This window comes from Nicotiana attenuata, chromosome 7 (assembly GCF_001879085.1).
Source record: "Nicotiana attenuata strain UT chromosome 7, NIATTr2, whole genome shotgun sequence".
NCBI classification, from domain to species: Eukaryota; Viridiplantae; Streptophyta; class Magnoliopsida; order Solanales; family Solanaceae; genus Nicotiana; species Nicotiana attenuata.
This window is the reverse complement of record NC_031995.1, coordinates 89,003,493-89,015,118: the sequence shown is the minus strand read 5'-3', so window position 1 is coordinate 89,015,118 and position 11,626 is coordinate 89,003,493. Positions and strand designations below refer to the sequence as shown.

Genomic DNA, 11,626 nt, shown 5'->3' with positions numbered 1-11,626 from the left:
GATTAGGTCCGCTACGGTAGATCGACTATGAACTACTATTATACAACCCCTATATACTCGCTTAGCTATCACTGAGTCCCCAACAGGTGTAGACACCTCAAAAAGTTTAAACAATTCAAGTTTTATTCTGAACTTACTAGCAACCAACGGAGTAGCATATGATAAGGTGGAACCTGGGTCAATTAGTGTATATACATCATATGAGGAGACTGATAATATACCTGTAACAACATCAGGTGATGACTCTTGATCCTGTCGTCCCACCAATGCATAAATATGGTTCGGAGGACTGCTCGAGCTAGATGCTCCGCCTCTGCCTCTACCATGACTCATTGGTGCTTATGAACCTTGCCCGGGGGAGGGGGGGGGGTACTGATGATGATGAACCAGCTACAGATCCCGCTGATTGGGCTATGCTTGCATCACCTCTCGTCAGACAATCCCTCATAACGTGGCCCGAATAACCACAAGTATAACAAACACCCAATCCCATACGGCACTTCCCGGCATACTACTTACCACACTAAGCACATCGTGGGAAGGGCGGCCTCATCTGACTTGACTCACCCCTGTACTGAGAACCTGAGGCCCTGGAATGCTGATCTGGCCCTGAATATATGGAACTATCAAAACTCTTACCGCCAAACTGGGTGGTGCGCTAGCCGATGGCTGGGCTGGATACCTCGGGTATTGTTGCCTCTAACCACCCCGAAACTCACCATAAGGACCCAAAGACCTTGCTCTCTTATTCTGGGCCCTATTATGCTCATGATCGGCCCTCTGTTTCTGCTTACCCTCCTTTACACCCTGAGCATATGCCTGAATACGAGAAATATCCATGTCTGACTGAAGTGAGATCGATATACAATCGTTAAACAAGTGCGGTTCTAACCCCATCACGAACCGGTGAACCCGATCCTCCATCTTAGATACATAAGTGGGAGCATACCTAGCCAACGAATCAAACTCAAGACTATACTCCCGAAACTCAAGAACCTAACTCTGGCCCGTCTAAGCTCTGGTGGTAGATAATGATGAAGAAAAGCTACTGTAAACTCCTGCCATACTGCTGGAATCCTCACCTCTGGACAATTCCCAAGACTTATACCATTTAACTGCAACATCGTGAAGTCTATAGGAAGCTAGCTCAACTGACTCAGTTGCAGTGGCCTTCATTACCCTTAACGTCCTCTGCATTCTATCAACAAATACCTGAGGGTCTTCGTTTGGATCTGCCCCAGTGAATACCAGAGGGTCCAAATTAATGAAATCACGAATCCTCGCACTGACAAACCTATCTGTATGTTCGGATTGGGTTTTGAATGACCCAGGAGCGTTTTGGCGCATAAAGTGAAAGTTGGTTCTTGATGGTTTTTAAAAGTTCTTTAAATTTTGTTTAGAGCGGGTTTTGATGATATCGAGGTCCGAACGGGATTCCGAGACCGAGAATAATTTCGTAATGTCATTTAAGACTTGCACGCAAAATTTGGTGTCAATCCAAGTAATATGCCTATGTTTCGGCACATTGGAAGTAAATTGAAGAACTTGAAGTCCATATGTTTGATTCAATTAGTTTTAAGGTGTGATTCTTAGTTTTAATGTTGTTTCGGGCATTCTGAGAGTTCGAGCGAGTCCCTTTTATCATTCCAAACTTGTGGGTATGTTCGGGCGGGGCTCCGAGCGTCAATCGGACGATGCTCGGACTAAGTCAAAATATTTAAGCAAGAGCTAAAGCCCCAACTTCTGTCATAACCGCACCTGCGGTTGGTCAGCAATAGGTGCGAGCTCGCAGGTGCGGGCCTTGACTCGCAGATGCGGCCAAGGGTTGGCAGCTTAGAACCGCAGATGCAACCCCTCCTCTGCAGAAGCGGAATCGCAGAAGGGGTGGGCCTTCCGCAGAAGCGGCCCCTGCCGGCCTAGTGAATTCCGCAGAAGCGGACCATTGTCCGCAGATGCGAGGCGCAGGTGCGGCCCATGACTGCAGGTGGGGAAATTGCTGAAGGCTGTGGCCTTCATTTAATATGGGCCTTAGACGTTTTTGATTCATTTCACTCTATTTTTGGCGATTTTAGAGCTTCTTGAGAGGGGGTTTTAACCAAGCTTTTGGAGGTACGTAATTCCTACAATATGTGAGTTAAATACTTAGATTTTGGGTAGATTAACGTGTAATGATTAGTAAAAATCATGGGATTAGTGGAAAACCTAGGGTTTGGCAAGAATGAGATTTTTACCACGAAATTGACCATGAAACTTAGTGATAATCATATATTTATGTTCCTTAGGTTATGGGTAATAACTTCCCTCGAAAATTTCCGGAATCCGGGCACGTGGGCCCAGGGGGTGAATTTTAGGAATCTTGCCCTTGGGGTTGGAAAATCACTTTAATAGTTAGGATATGAACTTTTGAACCTATAATGATTGGTTTATACATTATTTGAATAGTTTTGGATTGTTTGGCTCCAATATGAGGGTTTGAGCGCATTCTTGAGTTTGGAAGTAGGCTTTGAAGCGAGGTAAGTCTATTTTCTAACCTTGTAAGAGGAAAATTTCCCCATATGTGAACTTAATTAATATATCATTAACTATGGGGGCTACGCACGCACGAAGTGACGAGAGTCCGTACGTAGCTACTATTTTTGTTATGTCTAGATAGTTGTAGGCTTACACCATGCTTTGCGGGTACCGCTATATGAATATATTTGTTGATTTGCATCGAATGGAACTAAGTTGAGGATGTCATGATTTCAAAGGTTTCAAGTAAACTATTATTTTGAAAAGAATTGAGGAAACATTACTATATATTTATATTTAACCGCATCGCAAGTATATTCCGCGAGCGGGGTGACTATTTCCATTAATCTCATGGGAGCGAGCCTTTCGCCTCGGCAAGTTAATAGATGCATCTATGGTTCGGGTCGCTCGACCCTCGGCATTGCACAGTTTACTTTTGTATTGGATCGGGCCGAATGTCCTCGGTGGTATTTGTGTGTGATAATAGAACCGGAACTCTTTATAGTTCGTACGATTTGTTGCTTGAAAGGTCACCTGTTTTAAATGAAGAAAGTGCCTTGATTTCTTAAATTTGATAAAAGGATTAGTATCGTTCTTGTTTGAGCTTGTTACTATCTACGTACATTGTGAATTTAAAATTTCAACTTCATATTATTATATTGCTGGCCCTAGTAAGTGTCGGAGTCGACCACTCGTCACTACTTCTTCGAGATTACGCGAGATACTTACTGGGTCCATATTTTTATGTACTCACGCTACGCTTCTGTACTTGATTGTACATGCTTTGAGGCAGGTACCTGTGGCCATCAGTCCGACGTGTAGATTTGACTCCTCAGCTTGAGACTTCCCGGTGAACTGCCCTTTTGAGTCGTTCTGCAGCAGCTTGAGTCTCTCTTATGTCTTTATTTTCCTGTCTATTTCTTTTCCGGACTGTAGGATAGTATGGTTTTGTATATTCTACTAGATTGCCAACACTTGTGTCACCAGGTCCTGGCACACACATTAGTAGACTTATGATTTTTGGTTTACTTTCATAATTTAAATACGTATTTATTGCTTCCCTTTGTTTATGCTTAAAACTTTAAATTCCTAAATTTCTTTCAAACAATGAGAAGTTATCACGTACTGATTATTAAAGAGGGAATCCACTAGTTTAATAGTGTTGGCTTGCCTAACAACGGTGTTGGGCGCCATCACGGCCTAATATGGAATTTGGATCGTGACAATCTACTTAGTATTCATCTCTATTTATTTCTACGTTATTCATCTATATTATTATGTTCATTAATACGTATAGGTACATATGTGACGTTGCACATATTTCATACGTATTGACTTCATTTATGTGCATGCATGTGTTATATGATGTTTAGATGTGAGTTATTCATATTATGTTGAATTGCTGATATATCATTACGATAGTGAAATATTGCAGTTAATGTACCCTGGTTCTCAACGAAGCAAATCATAGCAATACCGGATGTTGATCATGTGCTCTCGGGATTCGAAAGGAGAGTGCTCCCACAGCTTAATACTTGTCTTCGATCTTGTACTTCACACAGTGGTTGCGACGATTGTTGGATTTGTTGTTATTGTGCATACACCGTTGATATTCGAGTTCATACCATGTGTGGAACGATGATTTTTTAGTATTTAGTGGCAGCAAACTCTGCTACAAATTACTATTGTATTACTATTCCTTTGGGCTGAAGAAAAACGCCAACGATATTCTCTCCCGTTGTCTGTTTACTATTGCTCTGTGCACGCAACTTTTGTATATCCCATTTGACAGTGCCTGCATTTTGAAGCGATGAGTCCATGAGCAACATCCAATAGGTAAGACAAATAAGTGGAATATTGCGTTGCCGCAAGATTTGAAGTTTATGAGTTCTGATTTCTAATCTTTTTAAGTTATTAATTTTAAAATTAATAATTTATACTGAAAGGGGTCCGAGCTGTTTCTACGGCTCAAACTCATGATCTTCTGGTCACATGGTAGCAACTTTACCAATTACGTCAAGGCTCCCCTTTAATATTTTTAGTAGATTGTTTTTAATTATCAATGTTTGGCGTTAGTCGCCTATTACTATTATAGATATCTAGATGAAACTACTAATTATCTCCAATAATGTATACTTCGAGTATACATTATGAATGCTAATAACGAAGTATATATATAAACTATTTAATACTCTGAACTTTTAGTTGTAAATCTTATTACATTATATATAAATCCTAACACAAAAATATTTACAATAACAAAAGAATTTTATAGTTCCTTTTAATCAAGTGGACAATATGTAATTAAATAGAAATATTTAATAGCCATGTGCATTATATAAATGCTTTTGATTGGATTCATCTTTAATCCTAACATGGTTCATACAAAAAAAATGGATCTGAATTTAGATCAACCCATTATTTTAAAAAAATAAACGACAAAAGCAAAGTTCACTATAGAGTACTTCTTGGTCAACTATCTTATTTTAAATATTTAATTCAATTTATTTTTTTGGGAATGAGTCAGTAGTCTATAGTTTCCTTTAATCAGGTGGACAAGTGTAATTAAATAAGAAAAAAGTTAATAGCCATGTGCATAGTATAAATGCTTTTGATTGAATTCATATTTAATCTTAATATACTTGACATGAAAAAAAATGGATCTGAATTTAAGTCAACTTATTATCTTAAAAATGAAAAATTGAAGAAGCAACGTTTATAAGAAAGGGAAGCCATAATGACAAGACCTGAACATAGAAGCAAGTGAAGAAATAATAAAAGAAATAAAAGGAAAAAATAAACAAATATATTACATGCATGGAGTAGTTACTTATCAAGACGACTATAAATTACGACCTTCCGACCTAGTAATGAGATACTTACACAAAATAAATCTTATAGCTTGAAGAGCTATTCCTAGCATGGCGATGATTAAGCTTAGCTTCATATTCACTATTCTTATCATGGCAGCCACTAGTTAGTATTCGTCTCTACTTATCTCTATATTATTCTCCTACAATATATATTGTGTTACTTTTCATATAAATTGAATTCGGTAACGTATATGCATGTGTGTTTTATTATACGAGGTTCAAATGTGAATTTTTATTATTATGTCAATAATTAGTTGATTATTTACGGTTGTGAAATATTTCAGTTAATGCGTCTTGGTTCTCGAAGAAGCAAGTTATAGCTACATCAGATGTTGTTCATGTGCTCTCAGGACTCAATAGGAGAGTGCTCCCACAGCTTAATACTTGTCTTAGATCCTGTACTTCCGACAGTGATTGCAGTGATTGTTGGATTTGTTGTACTTGTGCGCAAACTTATGAATTTGTGTGTAAATGGAAAATTTAGTGTCTGCTGACACCAACAAATTACTCTTCGTGTAATTTCAATGCTTTTTAGTCTTTTCTTATTTACTTGTCTTTTATACTTTGAAAAATAATAAATTTAAGAAACAAAGGGTTTAGAAGACGGCTGTTTGGAATCTTCGGAATGTAGCAAATGCAACATACTTGGTTATTTCAATAGAGTGCCACAACTAAATCCCACAAACATACAAAAAGCCAAACACGGTATATCCAACTGGTAATAGTAAAATCATCTATTTAATAGATGAGAACTGGTTTAGAAGTATGGTCAAATATGTTAGTATTACTTCTTCTAAATTGTTCCAACTCCTTCTCACTTTCATTCTGATAATTTTGATGTAGCAAGTGATGTTCTAACCGCACAATAATTTACAACCAAAACTGAAAAGAACAAATGGTATAAACTGCACAACTGTTTCTATTTAGCAAACACAAAAAGAAAAAGCAATTATTTGAACTAATTCCCTGTTGTTTTTCCAATTAATTTATGCATTTAGATACCAAGTAACCTCAATGAATGAAATGACAACAATATTTTGGGATAGTCTCGTAGCTGTCGCATGCTTTACTAATTAATCAAATCTTGCTATCCAAGCTTGCAAAAATAAGCAATTAATATGTCACATGCACTGCTAAGAGATTTGGTCTTGTAGTATATCATGAATGTTATTTTAGTTATATGACATTTTTCATAAGAGAAACATAATACATGAGATCTGTAAAAATACAAAAGGGATCTTTCTAAAGTCATTTTCTTCTATTCAAATTGTAAATGGGAATAGCATATCATTTCATCATCAACTTGTATATCATCAAAGCTTGCAAAATAAAAGGTTAATGCATCATCCAAGCTTGTATATGAACATTGATGAAACTTGTACTGTTTGCAGAATGGGAATGGAAGACATCCATCACATTTTTCTGAAATGCCCAATCTCGCGACATTTTTGGAGAAACATGGGCCTCACTTCCCCGGACATAGTTAGTGATGAAAACTAGCGAGTGAATCTAAGGGATATTTTCGTCTTCCATAACTCAAACAAGATTAGTTGGGAAACCCTATTTCCATACTCCATATGGGAAATATGAAAAAACAAAAATCTCAACAACATAAACAACCGCAACTGCTATTTGGATAATGGAAAGTACCTTAAAACCTTTGTAGGGATTTTAGAGCTTGCTTTAGTTAAAGGACCAGCACTCTTCCATCTTGAAGACCCACAAATAGAGCAATTATCGGCATTCGCATTTTCTTTCCAAAATATCATGCAATCATTAGGGCGTGCATGTATTTTTTCATAATTAAGACTCAAATCTTTTATCATGTTTCTAGCCTTGTTGAAAGATTCCGGTACCTGAGCAAATGAAAATGCCTCTTTTATCAACTCTAACAAATCAGAGAAAGCTACATTACTCAACCCATGCAATGATTTAAGCAAGTACAATCGAATAGTGAAACTCAGTTTACTAAAATTTTCACACCCCGGATATAACTCTTGTTTTCCTTCCTCCAGCAATTTGAAAAACTTCTTTGCATCTTCAGATAGTCTTTCCCCAACATCTTCTTCACCCCCTTCCTGGCCCTCTATATTTCTAAATGTATTATGAAGTAGTCCATCAATATCGTCACACATGGCAGAACCTTCATCATCATTGCTTGGATGAGGTGTATTTCTCGAGGAAAATCCTTCCCCATGGAAAACCCATTTGGTATAACCATCAACAAATCCATGAACAACCAAAATGATCCTCCACCACATTTCTATAATACCAACAGCGATTCATGCACTTTTTGCAACGACATAATATTTCATTTCCTTGGGCGGCTCTTTCAAATGCCTTCTCAAGAAAATCATTCACTCCACGGATATACTTATCCGTCCATCTCAGGAGATTCATCCAACTTTTATCACCATTATCCATAGATATCTTATACGATAAAAGTAAATCAACAAAACTAACCAAATAAACCAGAAGCATACTAATTTGACATTGACCACTGCTTTTAAGGTGGAACGTTCCAAAAAGTCACAAACAGTAAAGCAATTTTGGCATGATAAGAAAAATTCATTCTCCAAATGGATGGCTTATTTCTTGAATATTACTCATTTTGTTTTAATTTATGTGAACATATATGACTGTGCACGAAGTTTAAGAAAAAAGCGAAGACTTTTGAACTTGTACTGTGATATGATACACATATATTGGCTATAAATCACTGCATAAAGGTAAATTGTTTCCATATATGAAAAGCGGTCATTTTATTTTATACGACTTAAAAAGAAAATATGTTCACATAAATTGAAACGGAGGGAGTAGTATACTTGTATGAAATGTTGAAGCAACTGAAACTCCTTTTACATTAATTTTCATAGAACAGCAACAGGCCTTGTTCTAGGAGGGAATGCAAAGTTTCTTTCAAGAACTGATACAGTAGTGGACATTATCATATATACAACAGATGGGGCATCAGAGACTATTTACACTACAACTGAAGCCATGAAAGAGATGAATAATGGCTTATAAGGGAGTAGCTAGTTGTGGACATTATCTTGATGAGTTGATGATGCAAAGTTTGATGAGTTGCTAGTTGTGCGTAGAATTTTATTGAGGCAACTTTTCACCTAGATGAAGGAAACAGGAGAATGTAGACATACAATCTAAACTTTCTGTTATTTTGACGAAGGATAGAATGATACATGAACTACTTGATATCCTATTTAAGAAAACATGTTTGCATAGTTCATTACATGCAGTATACATGGTGCACAATACTCAAAAGATTTCTCTTACCTCTAATTGCTAGTTGCAAAATAGAAATTATATTTTCTTTTAATTATGTAATCCCACTACATTACAATGAGGAAATGATCTTCCACTCACACTTAACTTTTAAACAACAGAAGTAACATTAGCATGGACTGAAACCAAATCTCTCCAATAAAAAAGGATATTTAGCGACTCAGAACTGGAGCTAATAAAGAAAAAATCAACAGTCCCTACACCTTGAAGAACAATTATAAAGGCTTCATCTTGAAGAAAATAGTGAACTCTATCAGAATTCTAAGTAAATCATGCCAAAATTAATTATGTAAACTTATTATGGGTTCAATATTTAATAAAACATTTCTATTGTAAACTCAATACCTGGATAGAATATTGGAGGAAAATTAATCCAGTCAATTTATGGCAATCAATTAATAATAAAATTCTATGCACAACTTCTTGATGAAAAAAAATCTTTGACTTTGAAGCAAAAGGAGCAGTTGGAGCAGTAAAATCAAGCAAAAGAAGTAGATAAAACAGGTAAAAAAAATAAATAATGTTAAATTTGATCTTTGAATAGTTACCCAAAGAAATTCTGATCCACGTTACCATACCCAAATGAAAATTAAACCAAAATAATTTGGGTTCAAAACGTCAACAGAAAGCAAGAAATCATATACACTGCTCACACCATAAAGGTTAAAGAAAAAAAAAGAATGATTATAGAAGATAATGCCCAAATAAGAAAAGAAAAATTACCTGAAGTTGATTTCTCACTGATTGCTTTTTGGGTCGAAACTTTCTCGCGATTGAAGTATTTTCTTCACCTGTAATCGCTGTTCTTCAGATCCATCGAGCGAAACAAATGGAATTTGGGACTTTGGGGATTTGGGAGATTTGGGTTACCAATTGAGATTTGGGGATTTTTGGTTAACAAATGGATTTGGGGATTTGAGAATTTAGGACATGGGTTTAAGAGTTTGCTGGGTTGCTATGATTGTCGATTCCAGCTTTGGATTTAATCAAGGAAACCCATTGAGGTAAAACACAAAGAAAATAAAAACGAAACCCATTCCAACAGCAATGAGATGATTTGGGAATTTTCTTTAAGAATTTGATGGTGATTTGCCAAAGAAGGTGATTTGGGTCTTTAAGAGTTTGCTGGTGATTTGCCAAAGAAGGTTATTTGGGAGTTACCGATGAGATCGAGCATTGGAAGTGTCGACAATACGTGAGGAATTTTAATTTAATTTTTATATTTACCAAAATAAAATAAATAAGAAATAAAAGGAAAAAGGGATATATTGGCGGGTTTAGCAAAATTTAGGGGGGAAAACGAGGAGGGAACAAAATACTCGTTTCGATATTAAAAAACTTTCTAGAACCGTTACTACAAATAGGCCTATTGGGACGGTTCATACAACCGTTCCTATAAAAAAAGACCTATGGTAACGATTAAGTGTCAACTGGAATGGTTTAGTATCTAAAGTGTGCTGATTTTATCTAAATTCTATTGTAATGGTTGTAACTGTTACCGTATCTACTCTATTGCCACGGTTTAATAACCGTTGCCAAAACAACCGTTCCCATAGGCCTATTTTCCGGTAGTGTTATCTCTACATTGTTCTTCTACATTATGTTGCTTGTTGATATGTATAGAGGTACATATGTGACCTTGTACATATTTCATACTTGAGTTTAGTAATGTGTATGCATGTGCATTTCATTATATGATGTGTAAATATGGGTTTCTCATATTATGCTTGATGATTAATTAATTCTGATAATTATAATTATGATGGTGAAATATTCCAGTCAATGTGCACTTGTTCTAAAAGAAACAAGTTATAGCTAAACCGGATGTTGATCATGTGCTCTCAGGACTCAAGAAAAGAGTGTTCCCACAGCTTAATACTTGTCTTAGACCTTGCACGTCTGACAGTGATTGTTGGACTTGTTGTACTTGTTCGCAAAGCATCTTTGATTGGGAGCGCCTTTACTACTTTTGTGCGTAGGCGATTTAGTGTCCACAAATTACTATAATGTATTAGCGTGTCGTCATTTGATTTCAGTGTTTGTTCGTTTTTCTTATTTCACAAAACACGGTTTATTTAAGAACTATTGATTTATGTTTTTGTGAAATATTGGAAGTATCTTATAAATGTCGGCTTGCCTAGTACCATCGACAGGCGCCATTATGACAAGTTAGGATTTGGATCGTGATATGACCGTAACTCAGTTTTGGCATTTTAAGCCCATGAAATTGTAATTCTTCCGGATTTCCATATTTTTGTGTGATATAGCTCACGCCTTCTGCATGGACCTGGGCAACCAAACCCGGATCACCTAAAATTATGCCAAACAAAAAGAAAACGACCTAAGAAAAAATAGACACCGCCTCGCCATGAACGTTACTTGTTTATAACGTTTTAAGGCCATAAAACTAGAATTTCTATTGATTCCCAGATTTTCGTGCACTATATCTCACGCCTTCTACATGGGCCGAGGCTGCCGGACCCGCATCGCCTAAAATTTTACTAGACTATCAAAAATGACATGAGAAACAATAATCACCGCATCTCAATGACCGTTACTCATTTTTGGCGTTTTAGGGCCATAAAAATGGAATTCCTACCGATTCCCACATTATCGTGTGTTATAGCACACGCCTTCTATATGGGCCTGGGCCACCGGACTCGCATCGCCTAAAATTTTGCCGAACAATAATAAAATGACCTGAGGAATAATAGTCACTGCCTCGCCATGTCCTTCACTTATTTTTTGGCGTTTTAGGGGCATAAAACTGGAATTCCGCCTGATTCCCAAATTATCTTTTGCTATTGCCCACAACTTCTGCGTGGGGGCCACCAGACTCGGATCGCGTAAAATTTTGCTGGACTATAACCAACGTTTTATGCAATAATAGTACTGCCTCGCCATGAGCGTTTCTCATTTTGTTTGGGGTTTTATGTCCA

The 11,626-nt window shown here is 36.8% G+C and overlaps 1 long non-coding RNA gene across 1 annotated transcript; it reads left to right on the top strand.

The window, feature by feature from the left end:
- On the top strand, window positions 5,400-5,891 carry LOC109230578. The gene is made up of 2 exons (XR_002068679.1): window positions 5,400-5,487; window positions 5,669-5,891. It is a non-coding gene; the product is annotated as an uncharacterized LOC109230578 (long non-coding RNA).